Raw genomic sequence first — 10,006 nt, 5'->3', positions numbered from 1 at the left:
TGTGACTGTAAACGGAAAAATCCGTGTAGCCAGTTACCCAGTTAGTTTCGGTGGAAACAGCTGGAACCCACTAACAGAGTTAATTTTGTGGTGGAGAGAAACCCAGCCAGTAAGGAAACTCGAGGCATACATTATTGTAATAGCAGTATGACTTACATGGCTATAGCAGCTTTGATGAAAAATCTTGAAGATATCATTTACCATTATCTTATTGCAATATATGAAAGTGTCATGGCAAATTAAAACGATGTGAAACAATTTAACAATCCTGTACAGCGATACACATAATCAAATTAAGTTAACTGGAAACGCTGAAACACCTACATATTAGTGAACATATCGTGAATAGAAGAAACTGATTTAACAAAGTATCCACACAATTAAAACATCAATGAAGCAGGTTGCTGGAATGGATGCTCCAGGCGCCACTCTACGCGTGAGTGGTGCCAGTGGACTGAGAGGCCGTGCCAGGAGTCGCTGTCGCTGGCTGCTCAATGACCACCACCCTCTCGGCCGCTGCAGGGAGGGCGCGGCGCTGAGCCTTGAACTTCAGCTTCCCGTCTTCAGTCAAGCAGCAGCTCACGCTCTGCGGGTCCACGTCCCTGGGCAGCTGCGTCTCCCTGTGGAACTCCTGGCAGCTGTGGCTGTAGCTGCCGCTGCTGACTTCTCCGCTCTTCACCTCGCGCCGTCCGGCCACCACCAGCTTGTCTCCAGACACCTTCACGGCCAGGTCCTGTGGGGAGAAGTCCTGCACGTCCAGGGACGCGACAAACCCGCCTCCCTGCTCCTGTGGATCGTCAATCTGGAACCCACTGCTCACGGCCGCCTGCTGCAGCAGTGCGTCTCCGAGGCTGCCCGGAGCCCGCGTGTGGCTGCTGAGCTGATCGACTCCACGGAAGATTCTCTCCATCCTCTCGATCTCACTCCTCATGTCTCGCTGCAGCTGCTGGAAGAGACTTTCACCGCGGGGGTTCCAGACCGGCCAGCCTGGCCAGACGCTCCTCTCCATCACGTGCATCGCAGGGAAGTAAACACTCAGGGCCATGCTTGTTGATGTGCTTCACAGTGAGGCTCGCTTCAGCTGTGAGCGCTGCTCCCTCGTCCGCCGATGTTCTGCCAGTGCAGCTACAGGAGCTGCTTTTATAGCCCTGGCAGTAGCTACGAGCAGATGCCAGGGGGAGCCAGAAGCGTCCAGAATGACGCAGCTGCTCCCAGGGGCTTCCTCCATCCGCACAGAATCAAGAGCGTGACTCGTGTCTCAGGCTGCAGTTTGTGACAAGTTCACTACAATAGCATTTAGTTCACCCTGCCAATGTGTAAGTATCAAACTATAGCATTACGTATATTTTAAAAATAACCATTGTACAGAATTGATAGTTTTTTATTAAGTGAAATGTAAGGGACATTCGTTGTCTTTGTGTGACTCAGTCTTTCCTGATAAGGCTGATGATGTCATTGTGCTGTGTAAGCGAGAATTTAAGTTTCGGTTTGTATCACCCTTCAAAGTGTAGTAATTTCAATTAAATATAGAAGAGCGCATCACTCTGTTTTACATTCATTATCAGTGCAGAGTGAATTTCATGGCAGTAAACTGCTCACAAACTGCAGCCTGAGACGCGAGTCACGCTCTTGATTCTGTGCGGATGAGGGAAGCCCTGGGAGCAGCTGCGTAATTCTGGACGCTTCTGGCTGCCCCTGGCATCTGCTCGTACCTACTGCCAGGGCTATAAAAGCAGCTCCTGTAGCTGCACTGGCAGAACATCGGCGGAGGAGGGAGCAGCGCTCAAGCTGAAGCGAGCCTCACTGTGAAGCACATCAACAAGCATGGCCCTGAGTGTTTACTTCCCTGCTATGCACGTGATGGAGAGGAGCGTCTGGCCAGGCTGGCCGGTCTGGAACCCCCGCGGTGAAAGTCTCTTCCTGCAGCTGCAGCGAGACATGAGGAGCGAGATCGAGAGGATGGAGAGAATCTTCCGTGGAGTCGATCAGCTCAGCAGCCACACGCGGGCTCCGGGCAGCCTCGGAGACGCACTGCTGCAGCAGCCGGCCGTGAGCAGTGGGTTCCAGATTGAAGATCCACAGGAGCAGGGAGGTGGGTTTGTCGCGTCCGTGGACGTGCAGGACTTCTCCCCACAGGACCTGGCCGTGAAGGTGTCTGGAGACAAGCTGGTGGTGGCCGGACGGCGCGAGGTGAAGAGCGGAGAAGTCAGCAGCGGCAGCTACAGCCACAGCTGCCAGGAGTTCCACAGGGAGACGCAGCTGCCCAGGGACGTGGACCCGCAGAGCGTGAGCTGCTGCTTGACTGAAGACGGGAAGCTGAAGTTCAAGGCTCAGCGCCGCGCCCTCCCTGCAGCGGCCGAGAGGGTGGTGGTCATTGAGCAGCCAGCGACAGCGACTCCTGGCACGGCCTCTCAGTCCACTGGCACCACTCACGCGTAGAGTGGCGCCTGGAGCATACATTCCAGCAACCTGCTTTATTGATGTTTCAATTGCGTGGATATTTTGTTAAATCAGTTTCTTCTATCCACGATATGTTCAGTAATATTTACGTGTTTCAGCGTTCACATTCAACTTCATTGGATTAAGTGTATCGCTGTAAATGATTGTCAAATTGTATCGCATCGTTTTAATTTGCCATTACACGTTCATATATTGCAATGAGATAATGATGTTATCTTCAAGTATTTTTCATCATTACACATGACTATTTTCCACAGTCTAATTTTCGAACTACTATAATACTATACTGTTTGTGTGAATGGTAAACGATGTTTGTTATTTGTAATAAAATGCCTTTCAAGTTCCTGCAACAGTTGCAACTGTTCTTTTTTCTACATTGTGTTTGTTTCATCGTTACTGTGGATCAGAGTTCTGGACACAGAATTCCCCAAAACTAAGACAACCGGTAACGCGGCCTCATTGCTCCCTGTCCGTGACAACTCCCAAGGTGCCCGCCTCACGCCGTCGGCCCTGCCGAGTCACTCCGCACTCAGAATCTGGGATTGGCTTGCAATTGTCTATGATCAATCTTACCACTTCACATTTCACTTGTATCATCCTTCAATTGGTAGTAAATCCTTCGCTAAAGAATTGGTCCTCAAATCGTGGGGACAGCGTACCACGGAAAAAAATTGTTGCCATTTAATGTTTGCGACACAGAGAATGTAAATAGTTACATGACAACATCGCTGCTGTAGCAGTGTAAGTCAAGCTGCTATTAATATATTCTATGTCTCGAGTTTCCTGGCTGGCTGCTGGCTGTGCTTCTCTCCACCCCAACAATAACTCCGTTGTTAGTGGGTGCAGGAGACAATAGAGACACCAACAAGGTGGGAATAACCAGAACAGTATTTGAAGACTGACACGGTTCATTTAAAATTACACTTTCAATGTATGCGCCAATTAACGTCATTCTTTTTGACAAAATAACTTGTTTTATCCTAGAGAATTGGAAATTAAACCTTAAGACATTAAACTAGTACAATTAAAATGTACGATTAATTGTAAAGTTAGCAAAATAAATAAATGATCTTATTCATATACTATATTCTTGGTTCTTTCGGTGAAGTCACATAGAAGGGAAACAATAAAATATTTTTTTTCGATTTGAAGCTTTCGTGACTGCAAGGATTCATCTTCTTTGGTTCTTTCGGTAAAGTGACGTAGAATGAGAATAAAATAATAAAAAAACACAATAAAAATTCTCACGACGTTTCGGCCACAACGCAAGTGGCCGTCTTCAGGTGAAAGGTACAGAACTGTCGGGACGACAGAGCTTCAATGAACGATGTTAATATTCGTAGCGACTTTTAAGCTGGTTGGGAGAAGTGAGGCACCTTGACAAAGGGGTTTACATATCAATAGCTGAGGGATTAGCTTGTGACCGGTCACGGAAATGGCTATGTTAAAGTCAAAACCTACACATCCACAGAGGCAACTAGTAATTTAGCATTGAAATAGCTAAGGGATTAGCTTGGGACTGGTCACAGGAATGGCTGTTAAAGTCAAAACCTACACATCCACAGATGCAACTGTTAATTTATCATTGAAATAGCTAAGGGATTAGCTTGTGCAAATAGCTGAGGGATTAGCTTGTGACTGGTCACAGAAATAGATGTTAAAGTAAAGTCCTACACATCCACAGAGCTTCAATGAACGCTGTTAAAATTCGTAGCGACTATTAAGCTGGTTGGGAGAGGTGAGGCACCTTGACAAAGGGGTTTACATATCAAATAGCTGAGGGATTAGCTTGTGACTGGTCACGGAAATAGCTATGTTAAAGTCAAAACCTACACATTCACAGAGGCAACTAGTAATTTAGCATTGAGATAGCTAAGGGATTAGCTTGTGACTGGTCACAGGAATGGCTATGTTAAAGTCAAAACCTACACATCCACAGAGGCAACTCGTAATTTAGCATTGAAATAGCTAAGGGATTAGCTAGTGCAAATAGCTGAGGGATTAGCTTGTGACTGGTCACGGAATTGGCTATGTTAAAGTCAAAACCTACACATCCATAGAGGCAACTAGTAAGTTAGCATTGAAATAGCTAAGGGATTAGCTTGTGACTGGTCACAGAAATAGATGTTAAAGTAAAGGCCTACACATCCACAGAGCTTCAATGAACGCTGTTAAGATTCGTAGCGACTTTTAAGCTGGTTGGGAGAAGTGAGGCACCTTGACAAAGGGGTTTACATATCAAATAGCTGAGGGGTTAGCTTGTGACTGGTCACGGAAATGGCTATGTTAAAGTCAAAGCCTACACATCCACAGAGGCACCTCGTACATGGACGCCAAAGGGGGCTGCAACAACTCAACTGTCGTACAGTAAAGCGATGTGAAAAACCTAATTCTAAATTACATCAATATCATAAATGTACTCAATATATTCTTCAATAAGCTGAGCTATTAACATTAACTGGGTATACACTACACTATAAAATGAATATCATATAGTAAACCAATAAAAATTAAAATGTAAACTTCCTCAATATTCTTAGTTCTTTCGGTAAAGTCACGTTGAAGGGAAACAATAAAATAATAATATATAAATCAATAAAAATTCTCACGACGTTTCGACCATAACACAAACGGTCGTCTTCAGGTGTGTCGGTTTGCATTAATTTATTTATTTTTAAACGGTGTAAAAATAAGAAGAAGGACCCTCTTGAGGAGCCTTTCAAAACCATCACTTTACCCTACATTGCGGGGATCACAAAAAAGATCTCCAAAATCTTGAATAAACACAAGATCCAGGTCCGTTTCAACACATTACATGAAATCCGTGATCCGGTTCCGTCTGTAAAAGATGTGATTCCGGACATACAATACCCTGGTGTCTACAAACTAAGTTGCCTCTGTGGTAGTAGTTACATTGGAGAAACCAAACGCCATGTCTCGGACCGCATTCGTGAACACAAAGCAGACCTTAAACACGGTAAGACCAACACCTCGGCCGTGGCAGATCATTGTTATAATTCAGTAGGCTCACATGACATTGACTTTTCCAAGACAGAGGTTCTTTGTAAGCCATCTGGCTACCATGAGAGATTCGTTCATGAGGCTATCCACATATACAAGCACAGAGACAATTTCAACCGAGAAGATGGATTCTGTCTTAGCAATCATTGGAAAGATTTGATAAACCATTTCAGATCTTAATTGATTGTTCACGCTTACAGTGGCTTTCAGACAGCATACATTAAATTTTTCGTCTCCCCCGTCCTCTTTTTAGAACATAGATGGACTCGTCCTTCTAAATAAACTGCCAAATGGCTGCACTTGGCGCTAACGTTTTTTTTTATAAATAAATAAATACATCGTTTAAAAATAAATAAATTTATGCAAACTGACACACCTGAAGACGACCGTTTGTGTTATGGTCGAAACGTCGTGAGAATTTTTATTGTTTTATATATTTTTATTATTTTATTGTTTCCCTTCAACGTGACTTTACCGAAAGAACTAAGAATATGAATTACTGCAGTCACGAAAGCTTTAAATCAAAACTACCTCAATGTTACATCACAATGTTATATGGTGAAAAAACGGGTGGATTCTTACCTTACTCACCACGGACAGCTACGTTCAGACGGACGAGTCCATCCATGGTTGGAGCAGAGGAGGAAGGAGGGGAGAAACAGCTGCGAGGCGCTGTTATACTCCATGTTATAAACCATACCATTAACCGTGGTGTGAGAGGTATTAAAAGTCAGTGCCAGCGAAAGAGCTGCGGTCTGAAGGTCCTCGTGAAATACAATTAATTAAGAACCGAAATGGTTTAAAACATCTTTCTAATGGTTACTAAGCCAGAATCCATCTTCTCGGTTGAAATAGTCTCTGTGTTTTTATATGTGGATGGCCTCATGAACGAATCTCTCATGGTAGCCGGTTGGTTTGCACATCGCTTTACTGTATGACAATTGAGTTGTTGCAGCCCCCTTTGGCGTCCATGAACGAGGTGCCTCTGTGGATGTGTAGGCTTTGACTTTAACATCTATTTGTGTGACCAGTCACAAGCTGATCCCTTAGCTATTTCAATGCTAAATTACTAGTTGCCTCTGTGCATGTGTAGGTTTTGACTTTAACATAGCCATTTCCATGACCAGTCACAAGCTAATCCCTCAGCTATTTGATATGTAAACCCCTTTGTCAAGGTGCCTCACTTCTCCCAACCAGCTTAAAAGTCGCTACGAATCTTAACAGCGTTCATTGAAGCTCTGTGGATGTGTAGGCCTTACTTTAACATACATTTCTGTGACCAGCCACAAGCTAATCCCTTAGCTATTTCAATGCTAATTTACTAGTTGCCTCCGTGGATGTGTAGGTTTTTACTTTAACATAGCCATTTCCGTGACCAGTCACAAGCTAATCCCTCAGCTATTTGCACAAGCTAATCCCTTAGCTATTTCAATGCTAAATTACTAGTTGCCTCTGTGGATGTGTAGGTTTTGACTTTAACATAGCCATTCCTGTGACTAGTCACAAGCTAATCCCTTAGTTATTTCAATGCTAAATTACTAGTTGCCTCTGTGGATGTGTAGGTTTTGACTTTAACATAGCCAATTCCGTGACCAGTCACAAGCTAATCCCTCAGCTATTGATATGTAAACCCCTTTGTCAAGGTGCCTCACTTCTCCCAACCAGCTTAAAAGTCGCTACGAATCTTAACATCGTTAATTGAAGCTCTGTCGTCCCGACAGTTCTGTACCTTTCACCTAAAGACGGCCGCTTGCGTTGTTGCCAAAACGTCGTGAGAATTTTATCGTGTCATTTTATTATTTTATTCTCATTCTACGTGACTTTACCGAAAGAACCAAAGAAAATAAAATAATAAAGATATAAAACAATAAAATTCTCCAAATCAAAATTCAGATACTGTTGATTTATTCACTCCATCTCCGCAGTTGACACTGCCGGTTGTGTTCCCTCCTTAGCTCCCATTCCCACGTTAGTCTCGACCACCGGCCGTCATCACTTCAAGTTGTGTGTCCTGCCTCACCCCACCTTTCTAAACTAAAATTACGTCCTTAATTTGCATATGATGTCCAATTGACGTGTCCGTCTTCCAGTATCAGTGTAATCCTTAGGATGTGCATCATCTCTACGCTTCCTTGTGCATTTCTAAACATTGGTTCTATTTTCCGTTTGTGATGCATCTCTTTGAAAAACACGTTCTGCTTAAGGCATATGGTACAGTTACGTTTCATTATTAAGTTAAGATAACAATAAGCACTTTGCTCTGCCCTGATACGCTTCTCTTGATCATTTTCATCCCTCTTCCCCTTCAACAACCGCCGTACGTGGAGATGCACTTCTATGTTTTCAAGGCTGAGTCCCTGTTCTTTTTGGGTTCAGTCTGTCATTCCCCCGCACCTCCAGTAAAGCATGGTTGGCTGCGTACGGTGCGAAAGAAGTTCACCATGCAAACATACGCTGCGTTGAAATATGATTCTACTGACTGCAGACCAAACCTGGACAGATTTCTCAATACGAGTGCAATATCGAGGGTACAGATCAATACCACCTGAACACAGATGCTAATTCCCCGACGGGTGGCAACTCTAACCATGCCCATACAAACATACACAACATCTTGACCATGAATCGCCTATGCGGCAGATTAAATGTCAAGCATTTAACATTGAAGTCCGATCTACTTTTGTTCGTTTTGATTTATTTTGGCGCAGTTTCAAGTAAGTATTTTTGATATAATTTTGTATTGTCATTTGCTGTATAATTATGATAATAGACCAACCACTGAGACATTTTCCAGGGTTGGTCTACAATCGAAAAGGTGGCAACCCCATAGCACACCCTCGTGTTCCAGTGTTAACACATCGTATGTTTGTATCTTGAACTTCTTTGGCACCGTACGTAGCCCACCGTGCTAATCGGAGGTATGGGATGGTTGCGAGTGCTGTCAATGTGGCGGTGTTGACAACAAGCATCCACTTGAAACGAACGCGCTTCCTAAAATCCGCGATTTTATCATTTCATGCCGATACGTGGAGATGAGCGGGTTCACCGCGGGTCTTAAACAGCCCTTCCCCAGCCAACATGCACTGGGGGAAATTCCATCAATATTCTCATTAATTATCTGCTTTGGAAGACGAATAATAAAAAAGCTAATCCTGCAGGCATCGGGGTCAAACATTTTTGACGATTGTGACGAAGGGGGGGGGGGGGGGCTGAGAAATGTGACGTCACATCAAAATGCGCAACTTTAAATAAACATAGACAACACGTTCTACTTAATTAAATAGACTTTTTAATAAATGTTTAATCCTACAACAATAGAGTGCAGCGCCACATTAAATACGCACTACAATTACAATAGTTTAAAGCGATTTGAAGCATGTTTTATATTTTTTTTTGGGGGGGGGGGGGACAGAGCTTTGTGTCGTCATATTTGAGGGGGGGGTCTGACTTTTTGTGTCGCCGCGTGACGATGGGGGGGGGGGTCAAAAATCGTCAGAAATCGCGTGACGTCATTTTTGGACGGCCCCTTTGGCACCGTGCGTCGCTGAATCATTGCTCATCGGAGTGTCAGCTGTATGACAACGCGACGTGGCACGCAGTGCCAACGCACACCTGTCACCCCCTAACCATTGCCTCTCTTATTACAGACCAATTCAGACCTTATTGGTCACCCCGTGCCCCTTACAAATCTCAACATTCATCCTACAAAGTCCCATCACAAGGGGAGAAACACAAAACATTGTTTTGCCCATTTTAAAACGGCTATAGTAAGCCGTATGGACCTGAGAACTCAATCTCCCTGTACACCAATACGGGGTAACCCGGTACGGGTTGACACGGCATGCCAACGTGATACTGGATCGCGCCTTCGGCTCTAAGAGATTCGTTTGTGACTTAACTGGAGATTAATTAATGATAAACCAGCCAGGGCTTCCCTCAATGTACGCGGGTTCGGTTTGTTGCGCTATTTCACGCTGTGGGGGCCGTCCATAAATGACGTCACTCGATTTTGGACCACCACCCCCCATCGTCACGCGGCGTCACAAAAAGTCAGACCCCCCCCTCAAATATGACGACACAAAGCTCTGCCCCCCCCCACGCCCCAAATATAAAACGTGTTTCAAATCGCTTTAAACTATTGTCATTGTAGTGCGTATTTAATGTGGCGCTGCACTCTGATGTTATGGGAGAAAAGATTTATTTAAAAAGTCTATTTAATTAAGTAGAACGTGTTGTCCGTATTTATTTAAAGTTGCGCATTTTGATGTGACGTCACATTTCTCAACCCCCCCCCCCCCCCATCGTCACACATCGTCACAAATGTCTGACCCCCCCCACCCCAGGTGCGTGACGTCATTTATGGACGGCCCCAGTGCAATGCGGCTACCTCTGACCCAAAAGTCGCTCTCTGGAGTTGCTGTGCGCGTGTGTGGTGGGGGGAGCGGTGGCGCAGCGGTTAGCGCACTGCGCTACGAACCCCGACTACACGAGGTCGATTCCCGCTCACCTCATTCCTCCGATTAGC

Source organism: Petromyzon marinus, chromosome 15 (assembly GCF_048934315.1).
Source record: "Petromyzon marinus isolate PM22_M1 ecotype Great Lakes invasive population chromosome 15, UKy_Petmar_22M1.pri1.0, whole genome shotgun sequence".
NCBI classification, from domain to species: Eukaryota; Metazoa; Chordata; class Hyperoartia; order Petromyzontiformes; family Petromyzontidae; genus Petromyzon; species Petromyzon marinus.
The sequence above is the reverse complement of the archived record's forward strand: the minus strand, read 5'-3'. Positions refer to the sequence as shown.